Here is a 12757-nt window from a genome sequence, read left to right on the forward strand (position 1 = left end):
GCCCTTGTGAACCTTTGGGAATGAGTGCAATACTGGGGTGACGGGATTAGATACGAAAATATAGTCAAATTGTTTCTGAGAAATGACCCCCATATGTAATCCTGTGTTCAGAAGTTGAGTGAGATCCTGTGTGAACATCTCAGTGGGATCACACTTCAAATGACTGTACGTTTTGGTGTCACCTAACAGGGTTCTATTCAGCTGACAATAAAGTGACCTGTTCATACATATCACTGCCCCTCTCTTTATCCGCTGCCCGTATAACCAATTTGTGGTTATCTTTCAATTGCTGAATAGCCATTTCCCCCCTCCTGGACAAGTTTTCAGGAATATTGTCGTGCAGATTGTGTTGTAAACACATAAGATACTGTATGACAAGATCCTGGAAATTATCCATGGGCGGAGATCTAGATTGAAAGAGATTAAAACCAGGGTTACCTACAGCAAAACAAGTGTCCTAGTAAATTTGCCCATAAGTGTGCATTCACACAAGGGCTATCTGACCAACACAAACTGCCTATTAAATCCTTTATGAATTGCCAGACGCCATATGTGGTATACAGGATTATGTTTACGTTATGTCAGTTGTCATACATAGGAAGTACCAAACGCCCATTTAAACTTGGGATTCAAGAACATGTTAGCATATCCAATCCTCATCATGTTTTTTGGATATATAATTTACAGTGTTACCAAGCCCATGGTCCTAATTTGAGATCAGATATCATTTTATATTATGATTGATGGCTTACACTATTAGTCTCTATGCCCTTACTTCACTAAATATTGGAAAATGTTTTTTCTATTTTTGATGTATAAAGCAATTGTAGTTTGTAATGCTGTTGTTTCGTTCCATGTCCTATGTATTATGTTTACATACCTTTATGTGGAATGTTAGGTGTACTTCACAGCATCAGGACTACAATAAAGTTTCTTTCTTCAGTGACCACTTGGCCTCACCTGTGAATCGCTGCATAAATACGTGCGTTTCATTCACCTTGCATCAGTATGACGAAGGGTCACATGACCTGAAACGCGTCACTGCTATTTCCGCGTGCTGGTATGTGTTTTTATCCTGCTCTGTGTTTTAACCTCCAATAAATCTGAAGATTATACAGCGCTGGTTCCTGCCTTTCCTTGCTTGTAACTTGTGGAGATTACCATGCGCTAGGATGAGGAGACGCGGACCTTTCCTTTCTGTTGTCTTCACAATAAAAGTATATTAAGTCCAGTTGTCCAAAACCAAATTTGAGATGATGGTCTTTCTACAGTGTTTTTACAAAACAAAGTGAGAGTCTTGAGAAAAACAAATACATGAGATGCTTCAATCTTCACTGTGTTAGCTTGAGATTGAAAACTATAGGTATCATGTTTACTAACCTCGAGATACAGGGAGACACTATAAGGATTATGTATTAAATGCTGTGTTCAGTTGTCTAAATATTTATTTATCACTGAGTCTAGATGACTACTGTTCGTTTAATGTGGCATGGGACTATTACCATTAGAGAGGAGCGAATCGAAGCTGACGAATCCGAATTTGTTTCAGGAAAATTCAATTCATGATGAATGCAAATATCGCTGCAATTCTATAGCATGAATCACTTCTTTAAACTCCATTTAGTGCGATCCAGGCTCCAGGGCATCTATAATGGCGACTCCACATGTGAGGTAGGCGGGATGACCCTGAATCACATGCAGGATGCAGCATATCAACAGCCAGTCACCCCTGTACTCCTATACAATCAGCAGCCATATTGAGGCCAGTCAATTCATTCATTACACTGCAGAGAGATAGGACGGACAGCCTGTGTGTGTGTTACACAGAAAAGCTTTTTCCAGCAGCGATCCACCTCCTAGTCACATCAGCGTTCTAGTGGACAAAGAGCAGTGCTTTTTTCAACTGAAAATTATTTTTACTGCAGCCAGTAACCTCCCAGTAAGTTTCTACAGCATTGTATTACAGAGAGGGGCAGAGAGCTGTGTGTTGCCTCATACATTTCAACAAGCAGCCTCAAACCTTATGAGCAGAGGAGGCAGGAATAATTTTTCAGCGCAATTCTGTGTCTTTGCTCCACAACAAATCATCTGCTGGTTATACTAGTCTGTAGACGGTATAATACCTAGCAGTCCATTCCTAATAGTCTTTGAGAGAGTACAATTTTGGGTTTAGTACACAGCGACTGTGTACTGCAGCACTGTTGTGTCCTGCTGGTGTTGTGCAAAAATATGTTTTTTTAAGCATACCGTAGCGCATTTTTCTGCCCTCATAAGTGCATACCACATAACTACATCTAAGTAGTATACTATTTTGTACCTGTTAAACTCTCAAGGGCCTAGATACTGTTAAAAGGCCAGGCAAAAGTAGTTACCGGCTGGTGTTGTACTCCAATATGTTTTTTAAGTGTATTGTAGCACATTTTTCGGCCCTCATAAGTGCATATCCCATACCTACATCTAAGTAGTGTACTATTTTGTACCTGTCAATCTGTCAAGGGCCTAGATACTGTGAAAGGACAGCCAAAAGTAATCACTGGCTGGTGTTTGACTCCAATATGTTTTTAAGTGTATTGTAGCAATTTTTTCTGCCCTCATAAGTGCATATCACATAACTACATCTAAGTTGTGTACTATTTCATACCTGTTAGTCTGTCAAGGGCCTAGATGCTGTGAAAATCCAGGCAAAAGTACTCACCGGCTGGCGTTGTACTCAGATACTTTTGTAAGTGTACTGTAGTGCATTTGTCTGTCCTCATAAGTGCATAACACATACCTACATCTAAGTAGGGTTCTATTTTGTACCTGTTAAACTCTCTAGGGCCTCGATACTGTGAAAGGCCAGGTACAAGTACTCGCCGGCTGGTGTTGTACTCAGATACTTTTTTAAGTGTACTGTAGCACATTTTTCAGCCCTCATAAGTGCATTCCACATACCTACATCTAAGTAGTGTACTATTTGTACCTGTTAAACTCTCAAGGGCCTAGATACTCTGAAAGTGCACTGAAGAGACAAAAAGAAAAGAGGAGCACGATCCTAGTGCATTACCATAACAATTGCAGGCAAAGTTTCCAATACATATGTGCTCACCAGAGTTGGTTATGCTCAGAGCATAACATCTACAACAGCGTATCAGTGGTGGGTCAGCAGCCCTGGAGCACCCGAACATCCAAGGAGGTCAGCAGGCAGTAGTACAATAAAGTGGTTAAAAAATAATTTTCTCCAAAGACAGACGCTTCTCCCAATAAAAAGTTTTCTTTATTCCAACAGAGTAGATGTAAATATTGGTATTTAAAAGCACTTCCAACACATTTCTAGCTCGGAATGAGCTCTTTATCAAGACGTGCATATTTAGAAGTGGTGAGGGTGCACATTTAAATAGAAGCTCCAGTGATTACACTGGCTGGGAATTTGCCAGGGAATTGGTACACCCAAACGCAGGCTTCACAGTCCCTGTCCTCCCATTGCTTCTGTCTTTTGCTGTTCCCTCCCCTACAGAAGTATCTTATGCTGTGGGTTTAGCTCCACTATTCACTGAGGACGATCTAATAGAGGACAGTCAGCAGCTACTGCCTAGCCAAGAAGTGGAGGAGACATCCGCTGCTTCCTCCGCTAGGCGGGCAAGTTTTGATGAGGAGAGTGATGTGGGATGTGGTGTTGCCAGCGTTCAGGGTCTTGAAGCAGACACTGTTGAGGAACCTGAGGAGGACATCAGTGACGTGCAGACACTTGTTGATGATGATCAGGTCAGGGTTGCAGGTCGCCCATGAGGCAGCGGCTGAGCCAGCAAGGTTATAGCATGGTTTGCAGTCAGCATGGTGGCAGAAGTGAAAATTCTGGAGCCAAACATGCCCCGGGGGAGACCACTTGCTTCGTGGCTGTTACGCCAAGCGCTCCGGGTCCCTGCTCCTCCCCGGAGCACTCGGGGCGTTCTCCTCTCTGCAGCACCCCGGTCAGACCCGCTGACCGGGAGGGCTGCACTGACACTGCCGGCGGGGATGCAATTCGCATAGCGGGACGCGCCCGCTCGCGGATCGCATCCCAATCTACTCACCTGTCCCGGTCCCCGGCTGTCACGTCCTGGCGCGCGCGGCTCCGCTCTCTAGGGTGCGCGCGCACCAGTTCTCTAAGATTTAAAGGGCCAGTGCACCGCTAATTGGTGCCTGGCCCAATCAGTGTAATTAGCTCACCTGCTCCAGGCCTATATTACCTCACTTCCCCTTCCCTGCATTGCCGGATCTTGTTGCTTTGTGCCTAGTGAAAGCGTTCCTGTGATTGCCTTACCAGTGTTACCAGACCTTCTGCCGTTACCCTTGACTACGAACCTTGCCGCCTGCCTTGACCTTCTGCTACGTCTCACCTCGCCTCTGCCTAGTCCTCCTGTCCGACGCCACTCACAGCAGTCAGTGAGGTTGAGCCGTTACCGGTGGATACGACCTGGTTGCTACCGCCGCAGCAAGACCATCCCGCTTTGCGGCGGGCTCTGGTGAATACCAGTAGCAACTTAGAACCGGTCCACCGGTACGGTCAACGCCAATCCCTCGCTGACACAGAGGATCCACCTCCAGCCTGCCGAATCCTAACAGCGGCAGCCTACCTTCCCGGGAGGTAGTGGAATAGGGGTTCCTGGAGACGGCGGCAGTAGCAGTCAATTAGTGCGGACTGTTGGTGGGTAAATCAGCTACTCGGCGGTGTGGCAGTTTTTCATCAGAGGAGGTTAACATAGCCACATGCAAGATGTGTCAGCAGAATGACTTATCTCCCTTGAATTGTATCTTAGGTTATTTGGATGGGCTGGATGAAGATAGTGGACTTTGTTTAGGTATTAGTAGAATTTTGTACCAGGCTCGTAAATTGATTGCACAACACTGGTTGAGGGCTACCCCTCCTACTATTTGTGAGCTCATTGTTAAACTGAATCACATCATCAGATTGGAGAATAGAGGTGTATATCTTAAACATAAATCCATACGTAAATTTGAACTCATCTGGGGTCCCTGGGTTTATACTCCTGGTTTGCAATCAGTGTACCTACGCAGGACTCCTCTGGAGGTGATGATGGGGGGTTTGGGAGTATCTGTTCCTTAATATGGACTGTGACCTTGCTTCCCCTTTTTTTGTTCCTTTCCTTATGTATGTGGCCATGTGATCTGTGGTTTGTTAGCTGCTCTCTTCTATGTGGGATGTAATTGTTCTCTGCCTGCACTGTCTGTATGTGTCTAACACTTCTCCGACTGTACTTGTTTATACACCATAATATTGGAGAGTGTTACGCCGAGCGCTCCGGGTCCCTGCTCCTCCCCGGAGCGCTCACGGCGTCTCTCTCCCTGCAGCGCCCCGGTCTGACCCGCTGACCGGGAGCGCTGCACTGACATTGCCGGCGGGGATGCGATTCGCATAGCGGGACGCGCCCGCTCGCGAATCGCATCCCAAGTCACTTACCCGTCCCGGTCCCCGGCTGTCATGTGCTGGCGCGCGCGGCTCCGCTCTCTAGGGCGCGCGCGCGCCAGCTCTCTGAGACTTAAAGGGCCAGTGCACCAATGATTGGTGCCTGGCCCAATTAGCCTAATTGGCTTCCACCTGCTCCCTGGCTATATCACCTCACTTCCCCTGCACTCCCTTGCCGGATCTTGTTGCCTTGTGCCAGTGAAAGCGTTTAGTGTTGTCCAAAGCCTGTGTTACCTGATCTCCTGCTATCCATATTAACTACGAACCTTGCCGCCTGCCCCGACCTTCTGCTACGTCTGACCTTGCCTCTGCCTAGTCCTTCTGTCCCACGCCTTCTCAGCAGTCAGCGAGGTTGAGCCGTTGCTAGTGGATACGACCTGGTTGCTACCGCCGCAGCAAGACCATCCCGCTTTGCGGCGGGCTCTGGTGAACACCAGTAGCCTCTTAGAACCGGTCCACCGGCACGGTCCACGCCAATCCCTCGCTGACACAGTGGATCCACAACCTGTAAGCCGAATCGTGACAGAGAGTAGTGCTTGTTTTTCTATGAGGATATATTTTCTGCCTTAATGCTATTCTTTGTGTGCAGACGATGGACTGGTACTGCATTACTGTTTTCTCTGTAATGATACCTCAGTTTGTTTACCGGGAAAGACACGGGACATGGGGGAAGGGGAAGGGAGTTTTTTTTATGAGGGAGGGATTTATGTGGGAGGGGTGGGTCAGGAGTTTTGTGTTTGTGTATGTTCTTTGTTTTATGCTAAAATGTTCAATAAAAATTTTCTGATAAAAAAAAAGATGTGTCAGCAGAAAGTGAAGTGTGGGCCAGGGTCCCAATGTTGGTCCAATAGCCCTGCATCAACATATCCAGCTCCACTATAAAACAGCCTGGGAGAACCGTGGCTCCGATGAAATGGTCCAGCCTGCTGCATCACCAATAGTGTTGAGCGGCATAGGCCATATTCGAATTCGCCAATATTTGCGAATATATGGACGAATATTCGTCATATATTCGCAAATATTCGCATATTCGTTATATTCTCGTTTTATTTTCGCATATGCGAACATTCGCGTATGCGAAAATTAACATATGTGAAAATTAACATCTACAAAATTAGCATACGCGAAAATTCGCATATGCGGAAATTCGCATATGCGAATTTTCGCATATGCAAATTTTCACACGCCAGTCTCACACAGTAGTATTAGAGCCTTCTTTACACCACACAAGCTGGAAGCAGAGAGGGGTGATCACTGTGAAGAAAAAGAAAAAAAAATTGCGAATATTCGCGAGCAACACTAATCACCAAGTGGCCAGCCGCTACCTCTTTCAGTTAGCCAAGGCTCCACCACCTCAGCCGAAGGTGAGCTATGTGTCATACCCTCCTTCTGTCACTCCAGATGTTCCTGCTCCTCCTACTTTTAGTCAGTCATCCCGCCAACAATCCATCGGCAAAGCCATGTCCAAGAGGCAACAGTATGCGCCCACTCATCCAATGGCGCAGAAGCTGTATGTACTCCTGTCCAAGTTGCTGGTGCTGTAGTCCATATTTTTTCAAGTGGTGGACTCTGCACCTTTCAGAGAACTGATGGCTTGTGCCGAGCCAAGGTTGAGAGTGCCAAGCCGTCATTTCTTTGCGAAGAAGGCAGTACGAGCCCTGCACAATTTTGTGGAAGAGAAGGTGGGCCAGTCCTTGAGCCTATCACCGGTGTACAAAAGTGCACAGCAGCGCTGACGTCTGGAGCTGTAACTATGGTCATGGACAATGCATGTCCTTTACGGCTCACTGGGTGAATGTGGTTCCTGCACAGCCACAACACCAACTTGGAAAGGTCACGCCACTTCCTCCTCCATGCTCTCAGGCCGTTGGTCCTGTGACAGTGTACAACTCTGCCTCCTAATCAATCACAGTGTTCTCAGCCTCCACTGCTCAGACAAGTGTCTGTGTCCCTCCAGCATACCATGTAGGGAGGGCACGGCGATGTCACGCTGTTCTTCACATAGTTTGCCTTGGCGAACTGAGTCACACAGGGGAGGAACTGCTAAAAGTAATTCATAAAGAAATTGGAGTATGGCTTAGTCCACAAAAACTGGAAATGGGAATCATGATGACTGACAACGGGATGGACATCTTGTCTTCGATGCGACTGAAAAGGTTGAGCCATGCGCCCTGCATAGCCCACGTGTTCAATCTGGTTGTCAAGCGGTTCCTGAAGTGTTCTCCCCATTTGCAAGACATCATAACAATGGGAAGGAAACTTTACATGCACTTCAGCCACCCGTACACTGCAAAGCACACTCTCCTTGAGCCGCAGGGTCAGATCGGTATCCCCCAAGATAGTCTGATGTGCGACGTTGTCACACATTTGAATTCCACCCTCCATATGTTGGACCGACTATACGAACAGAGAAAAGCTATCACCGATTTCTTGATGATCCAAGCGGATAAGGGTACTCCCCTGTGTAACTTCAATGTCAACAAGTGGAAGCTCATAGGTGACACCTGTTGTTTACTCAGGCCCTTTGAGGAATCCACATTATTAGTCAGTCACCAGGATTACAGGATGAACAATGTCATTCCACTGTTTCATCTACTACAACACATGTTGGAAACAATGGCTGGTCAGGGCAAGGACAGTGGTACCTACATCTCTTGGCCACATGAGCCCTGTGGGGGCTGAACTGGAGAAGGGGGAGGGGCACAGTGAAGCACATTTTAGGTTTTGCCAAGTGGGTGGTTTTTCTAGCATGAGCAGCTTGAGGAGCTAGAGGGTTATGAGGAAGGCAAGACAGAGGATGCAGACACACCGTGACAGTATGCAGTGGAGATGGAAGCAGGGAATCCCTCCGAGTCACTTGCACAAATGGCACGATGCATGCTCACTTGCTTGTCACCATTTGGCAGCGGGATGACCTCAGGGTCTCGACCTTATTGGACCCTCGCTATAGGCACAAAATGAGGGCCTTTTTCACACCAACTGAGAGGCCGGACAAACCAACCTACTACGAAGACATCCTATGTAGTGAGTTGGCCGATGCCTATCGGCGCCATCATCCATCCTCTCGCAGATCTGACTCCGGGGGCACTCTGCGCTCACCTTCCACTGCCATGGCTGCTTGTGAGGGGTGGGGTGGCAGGAGCAGTACAAGCTCCATCAGCAGCAGCCTGAGTGTACAGTCGCTGATGAGTACCTTTCTTCACACGCATATTGAAGCAACTCATCAGCAGCAGGTAGACCTTGACATGCCCATCCAACACACCTTGAAGATCCTCTGGACTTCTGGGCAGCCAAACTTGATTTGTGGCCTCAACTAGCACAGTTTGCCCTGGAAGAGCAGTCCTGCCCGGCCAGTAGTGTGCCATCAGAGCGGGTGTTTAGTGCGGCAGGGGTAATAGTCACCCCAAGGAGAACTCGTCTTTCCATGAAAAATGTGGAGAAACTGTTTTTTGTGAAGATGAATCAGGCATGGATCAGCCAGGATTTCCACCCACTAATGCCTGATGCATTAGAGTAGATTGACCATGGTGCCACACCAACACTTCACAAATATGGATAGTGCCAAACAGATTTAAGGCGCTGGTCCCCAGTTACAAACATTCCTCCGCATCAGACCTTTTTTCACCCACCTTCGTCACCGGACCTTTGTCACTGGTATTGCCACCCACTGCACCACCCTGTCACCGGGTCACTTTCAGGACTCCCGATGCTGCCACCTCCATTTTGTCTCATTCAGCCACAATATCATCTTCTCATGCTTCTGCCATCTCCAGGATGTGCCATTCAGCCACTATATGGTCTCCTCATGCTTCAGCCAACTCCAGGCTGTGCCATTCAGCCACTTTATGGTCTCCTCGTGCTTCAGCCACCTCCAGGCTGTGCCATTCAGACATTATATGGTCTCCTCTTGCTTCAGTCAACTCTAGGCTGTGCCATTAAGCTACTATATGGTCTCCTCATGCTTCACCATCTCCAGGCTGTGCCATTCAGCCACTGTATGGTCTCCTCATGCTTCACCACCTCCAGGCTGTGCCATTCACCCACTATATGGTCTCCTCATGCCTCAACGCCTTCAGGCTGTGCCATTCAACAACTATATGGTCTCCTCATGCTTCAGCCAACTCCAGGCTATGCCATTCAGCCACTATATAGTCTCCTCAGGCTTCAGCCACCTCCTGGCTGTGCCATTCAGACATTATATGGTCTCCTCATGATTCAGCTAACTCCAGGCTGTGCCATACATCCACTATATGGTCTCTTCATGTTTCACCACCTCCAGGCTGTGCCATTTAGCCACTATATGGTCACCTCATGCTTCAGTCAACTCCAGGCTGTGCCATTCAGTCACTATATGGTTTCCCTGTGCTTCATCACCTCAAGGCTTTGCCATTCAGCCACTATATTGTTATGGTCGCAGCAGGTGGTGGATCCTCTGAGCCTGTGTGGATGATGACGTCAGCCGTGCCAGGGAGTTGAGTCTTACGTGCCACTGGTTTTCACCAGAGCCCGTTGCAAAGCGGGAATGTCTTGCTGAGGCAGGCAGCACCCAGGACGCTACCTCTGGCACGACTCGTCCACACAGGTAGCTGGGAGGTGGCGTGGCAAAGAAGGAGACTTGCAGGACGTGGTAAGATGGCAGTAGGTAAGGGCAGGAACACCGGTGCAGGGTAGGAAGGTAGCAAGGAGCAGGTACACAGTAACAGAGACACAGAACTTTCACTATGGCAATAGACAACCAAAGATCCGGCAGGGAACCAAGGAAGAAGCTGATATCGACGGACCAGGGTGCAGTTGTAGACACTTGGCTAAATGATCACTGCCTCTTTAAGAGTGAGAGCTTCAGCGCCCTAGGCGCCGGGGACATGCGTACCGGGGCTGTGAGGACAGGGAGGTAGTGATGGGCTGTGATTCGCATGGGGGTGTGTCCCGCGATGCGAATCCCAGCCCTGCCGGCAGCGTGGACATGACAGAGCGCTCATGTTACGCCGGAACTCAAAAAGTTCCCCACTACATGAGACCAAGGGGTTTCTGAAATGGGCAAAGGCTGTGAGGCACTAGCATGCTTCTGTCGTGGAGTCTTCTGTCTTCTAAGGTGACCAACTGGCAAAGAAGAATGTCCCCAATTCAAGACTTTACATCTTAGTTTAACAGGCACAGAAGATATCACAGGGGGAACAAGACAGTGATCTTGGCAATATTGCCCCCAAAAAGTGATTTTACCAGATTTCAGGTAAAGTTGTGAAGTATGATGTTGAAACCAAGGAAGGCCAAGAAGAAGCACCAAAGTACAATGTGGTAGCACATAGAACTAAATTTTTTCCTTATGCAAATTTCCTACATGCATGTTGAGGGTTTCCGTGCAAAATTGCACCTCCTTGTTAGATTGGGTTTTGGGGTCATACAGTATTAGTTCAAAGTGAACACCGGGACATTAAACTTGGGAATCTAATATAAATCTTAAATTTTTATTTAAAAAAATCAATGTAATCTTTTCAAAAGTGAGGCCCTATGGTTGTCTACATCATATTACCTGTTTAATTATCGTAAGAATCCAATGAAACAGCTTGGAGCGATAACAATGAACCATAACTGATTAAATGAAACATTCGCACTTTCATAGTCAGGGTGGCACTGAGAGGCAGGGGCTGGAACAGGTGGTATCTCGCCTGGTGGAGGACCGCCAGCTCGATGCTCACCAGAATTTGTACTAAAAAAATGTAAATAAATTCAAACTAAATTAAATTAAAATTACATAAAAATCTCTTCATTCTCTTCAATCTTGACACCATGTGGTCTCTCTGCTGCCACATTGACACTCTGCAGCAGTGCAATGCCTGTAATCTGTATGTCATACAGAATAAAAGTATTAATTCCCTAACACAGCACACTCCCTATGCCTGTTAGGACAAGGCAAAGTGCTCCAGAAATATAGCACTATAGAGGCCAGAAATAGCTGTTTGTAATAGCGATTCGCCGCAAATAGATTCGCTTTAAAACAAATTTTTTGGGAAAATTTGGTGAATTGCCTGAATTGAATTTTTCAAAAGTGCGCTCTAATCTCTAATAACCATCTGTCTATTTAAATGTAGCTACAGTGAAATTCACATTTTACATTTTAGTGTGGTCATACCTTATAAGTCGGATGGTCAGTTACTATTGACTACTAAGTTTTCTTTGTTCACCTGGCTGCAGTATGTGGATCCAGACCAGATATTATTCCATACTTATGCATCCGGCTGAACTAGAACTGTCATCACCTGCCAAATTCACTCACCGGCACCTGTCTGATATTCAGGTATGAATACATATAAACCTTCATTATTTTATGTTACTTTGCCATGAACTCATTTGAAGTTAGAAACGTGTCGGTGTTGTGTTTTTAACGCACTTGTAAGTTTTTTTCTACGTTGTTCATGTTTTAATCACACAGTAAAAGCTACGTTTTAATTTTTCATGTTTTTGTGGAATGGACCCCACCATCTTGTTCCTATCTGCTCCATATGGGATACGGCCCGCATTTTCCGTGCTTCTATCTTCCTCACAGTGCAGGTATTGGGTCGTGAGCTGAACTAAAAAAAAATTTCTACTACTGTTGTCTAAATAATGTTTGGGGTATCCATTCTTATAATTTGAATTGCCTGATAGATTAATTCAGGAATTTTATTATCTTAGGTTAGGCAAGGATATTATATAATGGTAGCTTCCACTAGTAGTGTTATGATATATCACAGTACAATATTTAGTTATGATGACTATGCAAATGTTATATATAATTTAGGCATATTAAGATACTGGCCATGCAGATTGCACACACATGTAGATAAAAATTGGGTTCTATTTTAATACATATTATTCATCTATTTTCAGTCATCTATTTGAGATGACTGGAAATAGATCTGTGGATATTATTCTGATCTTATTGGACAGCAATATCTAATAGTTGTATAAATAAATGACATAAATATTATAGCCATATGGCACATCTATACCCCAATTATAGAAAATACGGCTGTTCTTAAAGTCAATACCCTGTTACAGACTGCCCCCTGTAGTTAACCCTAGGAATAGCATAAGTGAAATTGTAAGGTTAATTACATATTCACACCCACCAGATGACATCATATTTGATGAGGATGGGTTTAAGATAAAGAAAGGCTTAAAAACCTGTGGTGGAGGAAGCTTGGGAGACCCTGATCAGCCTATCAATCAGACACCATATCAGAGAGACCAGATCAAATCCAAAGACCTGACCTTCCTAAAGACCCTACCACTGTGTCTGCATTCCTCAACCTACTATGGCCAGATATCTAG

The sequence above is a fragment of the Hyla sarda genome, chromosome 1, assembly GCF_029499605.1.
Source record: "Hyla sarda isolate aHylSar1 chromosome 1, aHylSar1.hap1, whole genome shotgun sequence".
NCBI lineage: Eukaryota > Metazoa > Chordata > Amphibia > Anura > Hylidae > Hyla > Hyla sarda.